Source organism: Schistocerca gregaria, chromosome 8 (assembly GCF_023897955.1).
Source record: "Schistocerca gregaria isolate iqSchGreg1 chromosome 8, iqSchGreg1.2, whole genome shotgun sequence".
Taxonomy (NCBI): domain Eukaryota; kingdom Metazoa; phylum Arthropoda; class Insecta; order Orthoptera; family Acrididae; genus Schistocerca; species Schistocerca gregaria.
The window spans coordinates 51,935,728-51,949,600 of NC_064927.1; the positions used below are offsets into that span (position 1 = coordinate 51,935,728).

Consider the following 13,873-nt stretch of genomic DNA (forward strand, 5'->3'; position numbering starts at 1 on the left):
ACACCGAACTCAATACCCCTATCACTACTCAAGACATCCTAGATATACTCCGCACCAAACGCAACACCGCTCCTGGTCACGACCGTGTTACTTACCGTCACCTCCGTGAAGCTCCCGCCTCCTTCCTCTCCACCCTGGCCAGACTGTACAATGTGGTCTTGTCCACCGGCTTCTTCCCCAACCTGTTGAAAACTTCCCGATCCTAATGTTCCTCAAACCTGATAAACCTCCTTCCGCTGTCTCCTCCTACTGTCCTATAAGCCTTACCTCGGTCTTCAGTAACGTCCTGGAATCTATTCTCACCCGCCGCATTCACCAGCACCTCCACCAGCACCGCTTCCTTCCCTCCACCCAATGTGGCTTTCGGTCATCCTTCTCTGCCGATGACCTTCTCCTTCACCTCACTCACCTCCTCTCAGAACAACTCAACTCCCGTCGCTCTGCCATCTTCCTCTCCCTCGACCTGGAACGCGCATATGACCGTGTCCGGCATTCTGGACTCCTCTTCAAGCTCCAAACATTTGCCCTTCCCATAAACTACGTCCGTCTGGTCGCCTCCTTCATTTCCCACCATCCTTCCTATGTCACCATCCACAACACGGATTCCTACTCCTTCTACCCCTCCGCCGGTGTGCCCAAGGCTCCGTCCTTTACCCTCTTCTTTACCTTCTTTATACGGCGGACATGCCTACGCCTGCACCCCCCCCCCCCCCCCCCCTACACCTTCTCCAGTACGCCGATGACACCGCCTTCCTAGCCCTCGCCCCCACCCTGCAACGCTCCCAGCACCTTCTCCAATCCCATCTTGACCGGTTCACCTCTTGGTGTAACCAGTGGTTGCTCAAGGTCAATCCTTCCAAGACCCAGCCAATCATGGTAGGCAAAACCACCCCTTCCTTCCGTCTCCTTGATTTCTATCTTACCATTTATGGCCGTCCTATTAACCTCACCCCCACCCTCACGTACCTTGGCGTCACCCTTGATCGTCGCCTCTGCTGGACCCCTCATCTCCGGACAATCCAAGCCAAGGCACGCTCCCGACTCCGCCTCCTCAAGCTCCTCTCTGGCCGCACATGGGGTCTGGACCCGTCCACCGTCCTCCACACCTATAAATCCCTCATCCGTCCTATCCTTTGTTATGCCCATCCCGCCTGGATCTCCGCCCCTCCTACCTTTTACCAATCCCTCCAAATCCTTGAACGCCATGCACTCCGCCTCCCCTATCGCATCCGCCTCCCTTCCCCCCCGCGGATCCTCTATGACCTCATCCCCTTCCCACACCTCCTCCTTTTCCTCGAACGGATACGGATCCTATACACCTCCCGCAAGCTTGATCCTCCCCACCTGCATGTCTCTCCCATTCTCTCCCACCCCAACCGGCTGCCGCACCTGTACTCCTGTATCATACCTGCTCTCCATCTTCACACACTCCACACCCTCTCCCAAGGTGGCTTCCGCCAACTCCCCCTCCCAGATGATGCCCTCCTCTCCTCTTGCCTTCCCTCTCCTCTCCTTATCCTGTGGGCACCCTCTCTCCCTTCTCTCCCTCCCTCCTTCCCTCCCCTCCCCCTCTCCCTGGGCTTCCACAAACCACCCCTCCCTCTCCCATCCTCTCCCCATTGGCATCAACCCCTCCCCCATTCTCTCCTACCCTTGCCCCTTCCCTCTGGCAGGTCCCCAGCCTTACTCATACGACCTGAGCATCACCAACCGCCGGAGATTGTCGCCGCAGTGCTTATGTGTTTTGTCGTCCTGTTAATGCATCCGTGTCTCTTGTTCCGTGCTCCATCGTTCACGTGTGCTACTTTGTATCTCTCCGTTATGTGCTGTGTGAATCGCTTTTAACTTGACTGCTCCACAGTGAACGGCTTCTGTTATTATACTCTATTTGTCTACTGTTTTTTAACCTCCATGTCTCTTTGTATCTCTTACTGCTTGTACTATGTTCATGTCTGTGGCCGAAGAGCGGCTTAGTTACGCCGCTGCTGGCCTACCTATGTATAGGTATAAAATAACAATAAAGAAAAAAAAAGCGTCAGCGTCGTGCTAAGTCGGAAAAGTCGGCTGCATAGTTGAGTGCCAAGTTTGGGGAGCGTTTCGTAGTGTGCGCAGAGCAAAGGAGACGCGGAAACTTGTTGTGGCCCAGTGTTTTGCAGTTGGATGACAAGAGTGATACACAGTAGTAAAGAGCGAGGCACTGAGTTGGCATGAACAATGGAGTGCACAATGGGGCTCGAGATGTGCTTGTTACCTCAGTTGCAGTGTGATTGACGACAAGGAGTGAAAACGGAGCAATTTGTGACCGCCCTTTCAATTTAAGACGTTAAAAACAGACGGAATTTGCATTCGTAATACCAGAGCATCGGAACTACTTGGAACTCTTGTGTATATGAACGTGTCCGCGCCATTGTACTCTGGTCCCTTCACCGCTACAAACCAACCAACCATCGTGTCCGTGCACATCAGAGTCGCAAAGAATAGAGAATAGCGCAGCCTAGTAATGTATGGGAGCGTAGCTCAGTTGGTAGAGGGTTCGCTTTGCATGTGAGAGGTCCCGGGTTCAAGCTCCGGCGTCTCCATGTTTTGTGGTCAGTGCATGGTAAGTGTTGGTCGCGGCGAACCTAAAGGCACGCAAGATGTTGCAATGGCAGCGTCACCGACTGTTATGATGTATACTGACGTAAGGAGAGCAAGATGTATGTGTGGGGACCGGCTGTTATCGAGGTGTCATCGAGTGCAGATCTGTCTTAGGTATCACGGCTTAACCTCATTGAAGTGTAGAGAGCGGACAACACGTTCGTCTTACTCAGAGCTGTGTCCGAACTCTATTTTCGACGTTATGCGTGCCACTTTCATTGTGGCCAACTACGATTCGATACAAAATGCACGAAACCTGAAAGACACCCTCACGGATACATAGAGAGTAGTGCTTCTCTGTGGAATAATGGGAGTGCAAGGGTCTGTGACGTAGATATGGCTGTATGTAGCACCATTCGTCATGGGGGAGGCGTATCTCAGATTTTAGAGAGCTCGCTTAGCCTGCAAGAGGTACTGGGATAGATAACCAGCGCCTCCAGAATTTTTTACACACCTACGTGCACACCTCGGCATGCATGTGCAATAATTCACAGAAAGCAAATGTGTCTAGGCAGATACAAGCGAACGATTAGCATCCACAATTGGCAAGCGTGCTGTTATTCGTGCGCAAGAAGCACCCTCCTCCCACTCCGGCACTTAATGTAGAAACAGTACAAGTGTTCCCATAAGATTCTCAAGCCTACGTCGGAAAGACCTGCCTTGCGCCGAGTTCACGTAAATCCCACTGCACATTCCCATTCTTAGCGTGCGGTCGGCTGCTACTGGTGTTGCTAGTTATGACTGCTGATAACAGAAGCCGTAGCAATAACCTCATGGAGTGAGTTGTATGTTTTGCGATAGTCTGTCTCTGACAAGCAAGCACAGGTGACATAGGTGCGAACACAGGAAGCTTGCAGCCCCTCGCTGCCTGCAGACACCGAGCAGCCACACTAGGTGGGCGGCCTAGGCCGTAGGCGAAATGTGCTCATTCGCTTTGGCGCGACGTCGAAGTATAAATGAGGCTGTCACTAGCGTGAGCGTCGTGTTAAGTCGGAAAAGTCGGCTGCATGGGTGAGTGCCAAGTTTGGGGAGCGTTTCGTTGTGTGCGCAGTGCAATGGAGACGCGGAAACTTGTTGTGGCCCAGTCTTTTGCAGTTGGACGACAAGAGTGGTACACAGTAGTAAAGAGCGAGGTCCCGAGTTGGCATGAACAATGGAGTGCACAATGGGGCTCGAGATGTGCTTGTTACCTCAGGTGCCGTGTGATTGTCGACAAGGAGTGAAAACGGAGCAATTTGTGGCCGCCCTTTCAATTTAAGACTTTATAAACAGACAGAATTTGCATTCGTAATACCAGAGCATCGGAACTACTTGGAACTCTTGTGTATATGAACGTGTCCGCGCCACTCTACTCTGGTCCCTTCACCGCTACAAAAGAACCAACCATCGTGTCCGTGCACATCAGAGTCGCAAAGAATGGAGAATAGCGCAGCTTAGTCGTGCGTGGGAGCGTATCTCAGTTGATAGAGCGTTTGCATTGCATGTGAGAGGTCCCTGGTTCAAGCTCCGGCGCCTCAAAGTTTTGTGGTCAGTGCATGGTTAGTGTTGGTCGCGGCGAACCTAAAGGGACGCAAGATGTTGCAATGGCAGCGTCACAGACTGATATGATGTATACTGACGTAAGGAGCGCAAGATGCATGTGTGGGGACCGGCTGTTATCGAGGTGTCATCGAGTGCAGATCTGTCTTAGGTATCACGGCTTAACGTCATTGAAGTGTAGAGATCGGTCAAAACGTTCGTCTTACTCAGAGCGGTGTCCGAACTCTATTTTCGACGTTATGCGTGCCACTTTCATTGTGGCCAACTACGATTCGATACAAAATGCACGAAACCTGAAAGACACCCTCACGGATACATAGAGAGTAGTGTTTGTCTGCGGAATAATGGGAGTGCAAGGGTCTGTGACGTTGATATGGCTGTATGTAGCACCATTCGTCATGGGGGAGGAGTAGCTCAGATGGCAGTCTGCAGCCGGCAGTGCTGCGAGCCGGTCACGCGCCAGAGCGCTGCGGGCGAGGCGCGCACTGTGTGTTTGTGTTTACTTCGGCCGCTAAGTGCCGTTTTCCCTTCTAGACCACCATGGCGCACAACTATCGGAAGAAGACATTACGTTTCAACTTTTGTTCCGACTTTGCCCGACTCAAGGCCCAGGAGGTAGAACGATTTATTCGCGATGAAGTTAAGATACCACCAACGGATCTAATTGGTATCCACTTGTCGATAGTTAGCAGTACCGTCTACGTCAAAATGATCAACGGTGCGGCGTGCGACCAGGTGCTTCAAGAGGCAAAACGTGGACTGCGCTTCTGCCATTCCGACGGCAACGTCGGACCCGTTACCGTCGATCACGCAGGTCTCGGCACACGGACTATAAGGATCTTCGAACTGCCGTTCGAACTGCCTGCAGACGTCGTCATCGAGGCGCTCCGTCCCTATGGCAACGTTCTGGAACATGTTGCCGAACGATGGGTACAATTTCAGACCTATCCCGTTTTAAACGGTGTTAGACAGGTCCGCATCCAGTTGCAGAAACACGTACCTTCTTATCTACGTATCGGAGGCTGCCGTGCCATTATAATGTACGACGGCCAACCTCGAACCTTGTCCGGTTGCGGGAAAGAAGGTCACCTACGGTCTGAATGCTTTCAACGACGTGTCGCGCAGCTCCCGTTGTCGGAAGCGTCCGTCACACCCACTATGACCGCCCTACCGGTCACTTACGCAGCGGCTCTTGCCACGTCTACAGTTTCGTCCAGTCCGTCGCCCGTTCCTTCCGATCGGCACGTCCCACCATCCCAGTCACCTATGGATGGTGCGGACGTCCCACCTGACAACCTTCCCGCCGAACAGGCTCCCGCACCGGACGCTGAAGAGAACAGTACTTCTTCACAACACCTGTTTCACAATTTCATTGTACCCACCGACGCATTCGAACCAGGTCGACGCTCTTCCTTGCCGTCGTCCGACACTGAGGAACACGTTCGCAAACAACGCTCGCCACGTAGGCGCAAACGCCGTCGCCGTTCACCCACGGGCTCTCAAAGCGTCGCCACCCGCGACGACGAAGACGACACCCAACCAACCGACATTTCCATGCAGAGGTCGGCGGACAACTTTCACGATGATCAAGACATTTCGCAGGACGGGACCTCTATGGAGGTTGCCACGCACAATGTAACGATCGGTGCGCCGGTTGAGACGTCCGTCTCCCCGCCGACAACTCCAGATCCCTCTCACCACGACGCAATTTCCATGGACATTGGACGGACCCATGGCATAGGAGCATGGGCCGACGAGATTGCGGAAGATACGCCCCCTCCTCCGGATGAGTTGCCTCCGCCGGACAAGGCTGCCTGTTAACATCAAAAGCGAGGCCCTGCACCTGATGGGACGGGACTTCCTGTCGGTGCCCTCCTCTTACTTGCCTCGGTGATGGTAGATGCGCGTCCACAACCACTGAAACAAACGTATCGGTTTGCAACGCTGAACATCAACATGATCGGCACTGTACCCAAGCTGCAACTCCTATGTGACATGCTTCGGGCCTCTGACATCGACGTCGCCCTTCTTCAGGAAGTACGCGTTGTCACACTACCACCAGTCTACGGCTACGACTCATACACGTCCACATGTGATCAATCAGGGCGTGAAGTGGCTTTCTACATACGCGAAGGAATCCCACTCAAGGACACGACAATCCTTCGCTGTGGAAGAGGCATGGCTGTTACCATCTGCGACACGCGCGTCATCAATATCTACGCACCGTCTGGCTCCACGAACCGTCGGCAGCGGTCCACTTTCTTCGGACATGACGTGGCGCCCCTGTTTTCTGGACGCTATGATCGCCTTATCATGGGAGGCGATTTCAACTGTGTCCTCCATCCGCAGGGCCAAATGCCTGGTTATTCGCCATGCCCGGCGCTTCTCACCTTAATCGAAGATTTTCACCTAGTGGATGTTTGGGAGAAAATTCATGGCAATACCCCCGGTTTCACCCATTATACAGCACATTCTGCGAGCAGACTGGACCGGTTATATGTCTCTGCCCAGCTTGGCAATGACATCGCCCAAGCTGAACGGTGGTCCCTGCGCCGTCATTTGCTCCCTGGCTCTGCCACCTCAGTCAGTGTGGCGCAGCAGAGGTTACTGGAAGCTTAATACCTCCCTCCTTAATGATCCACACTGCCGATAATGTATTGCCACTACGTGGGCGTCTTGCGAAAGACGCCTTCCGCAGTACACATCCACGTTCCATTGGTGGCTCAAATGTGCCAAACCTGCGATCAGAAAGGCCTTCATGCAATGTGGCAAGGAAGCAGCAGCATGGCATCGAGACACCACAAATTTTTACTACGCCGTCCTCCGTGAGCTCGATGCACTCCCTCCATCACCTGACACCCATAGGGAACGACAACGTACCAAAGCTCGTCTCCTCTCTCTTCAACGTGCACGACTGCATGGTGTCGTGGTGCGTTCCCGACGACAAGACCTCCTCCACGTCGAAACCCCATCCACAATCCATGCCGCCTCCGACCACAGTCGTCGACGTCGACTCTTCGTCTCCCACATCACGACATCCGATGGTGTTCACCACACAACACAGGCGGCGGTGGTGTCTGCCTTTGCTGAACATTATCGCCAATTTTATGATGATGAACAGATGGCGACGCCCATTCCTGATGATCTCCGTCCTTCCCCTGACCGGACACTCACCGTAGCGGAGTCAACGTCCATGATGTCTGCAGTCACCGCAGAAGAGGTAGTAGATGCGATCAACAGAGGGGCCAAGAACAAATCACCAGGACCAGATGGTCTCCCAGTGGAGTTTTACCGGGCGTTCACCACGTTGATGCTTCCTCGCTGGACGGAAATGATTCAGGAACTCTTTACTCCATCCTTTCCAATTCCACCTGAATACGTCACTGGCATTCTTCTACCTGTGCCTAAACCGAAGGGAGGGTCTCATGTCTCTGCATATCGCCCCCTTACACTCCTGAATGCAGACTATAAAATCTATGCACGCCTCTTAGCAGTGCCCGTACCTACGGTCCTTTCACCTGAGCAGACTGCACGTGGTTGTGGGGCCACCTTACAAACAGCCCTAGGAGAATGCCGTGACCTCATTGCACTGGCGTCGGTTTGTCGCCTTCGTACAGCACTGGTATCCGTCGATTTCACGAGTGCCTTTGATCGCGTTCGACACCCATTCCTCCTCATGGTGGCGACACGTATGGGGTTCCCATTACTTTTTGTCGATGCCATTCGCCGGTTACTACTTCCCGCCGTCTCGATGGTACAAGTCAATGGGAGGCTTGTAGGACCGATTCCTATACGCCGCTCTGTACGTCAAGGATGCCCTATGTCTACTTTACTATATGCCATTGCACTTGAGCCCCGCATCACTGGACTTACCTCTAGACTGCAGGGCCTCACTTTGCGTGACTACACTTTTCACTGTAGGGCTTATGCGGACGATCTCCTCTTTCTCACCTGCTCCTCCACGGAACTCAATGACGCCATCCAATGGATCCACCAGTATGGACATCTTTCTGGTAGCATTCTTAATGTCCGTAAATGAACTATGATGCACATTGGGCGCGGCCTCCCGGCTATGGTGCCGAACCCACTCCCTGTCAGTACCACCCTTCGTTACTTGGGTATCGAATTTACGAGCTCCACACACCGCTCAGTGGCCCTGGCATACCGGCGGCTTTTGCAGTCGATTAGGCACCATGTCCGCGGTCAAGTGCTCCGGAACTTAAACCTACTCCAACGTGTGTCCTATGTCAACATGTATGTAGCCCCTAAATTGGTACACGTCGCCCAGATCCTCCCAATGCCGTTACTCCTTGGCCGCCGCATCCAATCAGCCTTTGGATATTTCGTGTCAGCAGGGGCACTTTTCAAAGTCCGCTACAGCACTTTAACATTGCCTCCTGCAAAAGGTGGCCTCGGACTCGTCAACGTGCGGGCACGATCTTCTGCACTCTTTGTCCACACTCTGTTGCGGCACTGGCAGGCGACGGTTCCGTCCTTAACACGTAGTCTCTTAGATATCCTCCGACCAGCTTCTCTCGATCCACCGATCAATGTGGCACCTATTTCTCCATTATTGTACCACGTCGCCAATTGTTTCATAGAACTCAGCTACGTTCAGGCCGATCTTCCAGTAGCCCGTCCTCCCCGTACAAAAGATTATTATCGTTTGTTTATGCTGTCCAACCCTTGCGACCCCATGGTGCTACGGCATCCTGACATTAACTGGCGCACAGTTTGGGGGTGTGTGCATGTACCCTTTTTACCGTCGTCTGTGTCTGCACTCTGGTATGTTTTAGTTTATGGAACGTTCCCGACTAACAGTCGACTTTATCGCATAGGACTGGCCACCTCCCCACTCTTCCCTGACTGTCAGCTCGAAGACACCGACAAGCACCGTCTTACGTGCCCCCTGAAACAAAACGTATGGATTCTCATCCAACGAATCGTGGGCTTTTACCTCCGTGCCCCGCCAACGAGGGTAACCCCGGATTTCTTGTTGTTGCCCCAGACATTTCACTACCCTCTTGCTAAGCACCATAATCTCATCTGGTTTCGAGGACTGGCTTTAGAATACCTCTTTCAAAATGGTCCGCATACAGTCCTTGACTTCTGGTACAAAGTTGTGACCTCGCATAGCACCCTCATCCGAAAACCATCTTACCGACAAACTTTTGCCGGTTATCTCCACAGCGTCTTCCTTGACACCCCTCAAAGCTGGGGTGTACCATGCATAACTGTCACATGATGCAACACCCTTATCCACGTTCCCATGCATCCACCAAAGAAAAATAAATAAATAAATAAATAAATAAATAATAATAATAATAAAAAAATTTAAAAAAAGCAAAAAGACAGAATATGTTATACTTTGTTGTATTTAATGTTTTTTCTTTTTAATGTATTTATTTATTTTTTTGCTTAAATAACAGTTATTTGTATATGTTTAAATGGAATGGTACCTTGAAGAACTCTACATAGTGAATATATATGTACTTTTAGTTTCTTCAATACAAATTATTACAAAAAAAAAGAAGACGGTAGAGAGCTCGCTTAGCATAAAAGAGGTACTGGGATCGACACCCAGCGCCTCCAGAAGTTTTAACACACCTACATACGAACCTCGGCATGCATGTGGAATAAATCACAGCCAGCAGATTTGTCTAGGCAGATACAAGCGAACGATTAGCTTCCACAATTGCAAGCGTGCTGTTATTCGTGCGCAGGAAGCACCCTCCTCCCACTCCTGCACTTCATGTAGAAACAGTACAAGTGTTCCCATAAGATTCTCAAGCCTACGTTGGAACGACCTGCCTTGCGCCGAGTTCACGTAAATCCCACTGCACATTCCATTCTTAGCGTGCGGTCGGCTGCTACTGGTGTTGCTAGTTGTGACTGCTGATAACAGATGCCGTAGCAATCACCTCATGGAGTGAGTTGTATGTTTTGCAATAGTCTGTCTCTGTCAAGCAAGCACAGGTGACATAGGTGCGAACACAGGAAGCTTGCAGCCGCTCGCTGCCTGCATACACCTAGCAGCCACACTAGGTGGTCGGCCTAATCCGTAGGCGAAATGTGCTCATTCGCTTTGGCGCGACGTCGAAGTACAAATAAGGCTGTCACAAGCGTGAGCGTTCATTCTTCGGCGGACCTCGGAAGAGTTCCGCCCTTCGATACCTTGCAGAGTACTGCTACGTATCGAAGTGTTAGGGCTTCGCAGAAGTCGCAGTCGCAGTCGCAGTCGCAGTCGCAGTTCCGGAACCGCCGGCGGCAGCGGCAGCAGCAGCAGCAGTTTCCAGTGCCGCCAGTTTTGCAGTAGCAGTCGTCGCCGGACCCAGCCGCAGCTTCCGGACCCAGCCGCCGCCGCCGCCGCCGCCGCCGCAGCTTCCGGCCCCCGCCGCCGCCGCCGCCGCCGCCGCCGCCGCAGCAGCTTCCGGCCCCCGCCGCCGCCGCCGCCGCCGCCGCCGCCAGGACCCAGTGCTTCGTCTTCCTCTCCTGCTTTCGTTGTCGTCGCTATTCTCGTCTTCGTCTTTGCCTTCATCCTTTCGCTCCTCGACGTCTCTCATCTGTCATCTGTAATCTGTTCCTGACTTTGTCCCTTGTCTGTCCCCATTCTTCTTTTCTGTGTTTCCAGTTTTCCTTACTGCCATCATGACCACCCCCACCACCACCGCCACTACCACCGCCATCGTCTATACGACGCCCTCCCTCGCTGCCACTACTCTTACTTGGTGTGCTCAGTCGCCCCCGTCCTACTATATCCCGCCCCTCCTCACCCTTCCCACCCCAGCTCCCTTTGTCGCCCCATCCCCTGCTCCTTCTCCCCAAGCCTCCACACACGACCCCTTTCCCCCACTCCCCCACACCACTCATGCGGCCCCTGCCAGGGTTGTGTCTCGTCGGGCTACGACCCATGCCGCACCATCGCCGGCGCCAGCACCACCACCTGCAGCAGCGCCACAACCAGCAGCAGCACCAACAGCAGCACCAACAGCAGCACCAGCACCAGCACCGACACCGGGACCTGCCGCTTCCCGTCATCTCCCCGTCACTCCTGTGCCCCACACCTCCTCCCATCCTGTCCCCGCTGTTAAGCGTCCCAGTGGCACCCCCGCCTCCTCTGCACCCAAGAAGTCCCAGCATCTTCCCCCTCCCCCACCCCTAGATGCCATGGATGTCTCCCCTCCAGCCCCCTCTACTTCCTCTTCTAACTCCCCCTCCTACAAGTATCTCCTCTCCCGTCCTGATCCCTCTCTCCTGGAGGCCCGCAACCTGACCTTGCTCCTCCGCCAATACTTCCCTGCAGCCCCCATCTCCCTTCTTACCCCCCGTAGGGACTCTGTCTTGATCACCTCCCCAAGCCCTACCCTACACTCCGACATCCTCTCCCGAATTCCTCTCACCCGATTTGGACCTAATGCCTCCCTTGCCCCTGCTCCTTCCCCTTCCTCCCCCCGTCAACCCCAACCCCCACGTCGCCCGCCGACCCTCACCGCCGTGATCACTCGGCTTAGCCCGACGATCACGGAGGAAGAGGTGCTGGCGGAGTTGAAGGCCCACCCGTACCTGGAGGTGCGAGCTGTTCGCCGCATTTTCAACTCTGCGGGCCCCACTCGCCTTATGCGAGTTTTCTCCGAACACGCTCCCTCCATCGACCATCTCCTTAAGGAGGGTGCCCTCCTCTTCCACCGCCGGTATAAGGTTGACCCCTCCCGCTCCCCACCACAATCCATTCGCTGCCAGAGGTGTCTGCGTTATAACGCGCACCCAACATCAGAGTGCCGCGAGGCCCCAGTCTGCCCGCATTGTAAGCAAGCGCACTTCCTCCGGCAGTGCCCCAACCTTCAGTCTCCTCCCTCCTGCAATACCTGCAACCTCCAACACCCTACCTACTCCCAGAAATGCAAGGCTCGACCTCCTCCATCCGCTCCTGAACTCACTGTTCCTCTCCGCCCTTTGGATGACCCCACCCCTCCTGGCAATTCCCTCCGTCCTCCCCCCGCCGCAGAGGACATCATCAGGTTCGTCACAATAGTGCTCCAGAACGTCCATCCCTTTCAGCGTCCCCACACCCTCCACCAGATTTCCCTCGCTGCCCGTTCCGTGTTCCACCTCAACACCTACGCCACCTATTCCCACAACCAGGCCCATTTCACCTTCTCCCGTCTCGACACCCTCGTTTAAATTCCCATTATGGCACGACAGCACCGTATCCTGTTCAATAACATCCGCTCCCTTCCCACCAACAAGCACCTCCTTATGCATACCCTTACGACCCACCGTGTGGATGCCTTCCTTCTGAACGAAACCTTTCTTCAGCCCCACCACACCGTCCACACCTCGCCCTACCTCCTTCACCGGTCTGACAATCCACTCCAGATAGCGCGTGGCGGAGTTGCCATTGGCCACCACCGCCAGATCCCTGTCCGGCTCCAACCCCTCCTTCCTGACCCCACAGAACACTTGATCCTTAGTCTCTTCTTCCCCGGCCTTACCCTTACCTGTGCCACCATCTATGTCCGCCCCGCTGCACCTATTCCTTTCGACTTCCTTTCCCACATCGACCGTACCTTCTCCTCCTACGTGATCGCCGCCGACCTTAACATCCATAGTCGTTCTGCCGCCCAGTTACGGCGGTGGCATCGGTTCCTTGCCACCCTCCAAGGCGACGTCCTTCCAATTCCCCAACACACCCGCCCTGAATCCAATACCACTCCCGATGTCGTCCTAGCCTCCCCCACCCTGCTTGGCCGCATAGCGGTGGACGTCCTTGATCCCATTGGCAGTGACCATCTCCCTGTCCTCCTCACTGTATCAGACGGTCGTCGCCCCCGTCCCGACCCGCGCCATGACCCTCCCCCGAAATATGTCCATGACTACTCCCGTGCCAACTGGAATGCCTACCGGGACTCCCTTGCTCTCCAGGTCGATAGCCACCCCCTCACCTACCACCAACCTGATGACGTTACCCGTGCTGCCTCCTTTCTCCAGCAGACCTTGTCTGAGGCCGTGGAGGCCCACGTCCCTACCATTGCCATCCATCCGCACCGCCCCACCTTACCCCCACAGGCCGTCCTTCTCCTGCGTGAATCCCGCCGGCTCTACCGTGCCTTCCTTCACACACGTGACCAGGACACACTACGACGCCACCGGCAACTACAGCGACACATCAGGAACTTACTCACGGCAAAGAAACGCCGGGACTGGCGACAGACATGCACCCGTCTTAATGCCACCTTACCTACCAACTCGTCCAAGTACTGGTCAGCCTTCCGCCGCCTTACCGGATCTAAACCCTCTCCCTACTACCCTCTCCTTCATGATGACCACCCCTTCCCTGATGCCCTTAGTAAGGCCAACCATTTCGCCTCCTACCTCTCCGATATCCTTACCATCCCTGACGATCCCCAGTTCGATTATTCCCTCTTTCCTGATGTCCGTGATCGAACTGATACCTCTGTCCCCCCGCTTGCTCCTGGCTTCCAGTACTTGGACAACATCACACACACAGAACTAAATACCCCAATCACCACTCAAGATATCATTGCTACACTTCGCCCTAAACGCAACACTGCTCCCGGTCACGATCGTGTTACTTACCGTCACCTCCGTGAAGCTCCTGCCTCCTTCCTCTCCACATTGGCCAGGCTCTACAATGTGGTCCTGTCCACCGGCTACTACCCCGACCTGTGGAAAACCT

General features: G+C 54.2%; 1 non-coding gene across 1 annotated transcript; it reads left to right on the plus strand.

The window, feature by feature from the left end:
• The first annotated feature begins 2,506 nt into the window (after positions 1-2,506).
• Positions 2,507-2,579, plus strand: Trnaa-ugc (transfer RNA alanine (anticodon UGC)). The gene has a single exon. It is a non-coding gene; the product is annotated as a tRNA-Ala (tRNA).
• Positions 2,580-13,873: the final 11,294 nt, after the last annotated feature.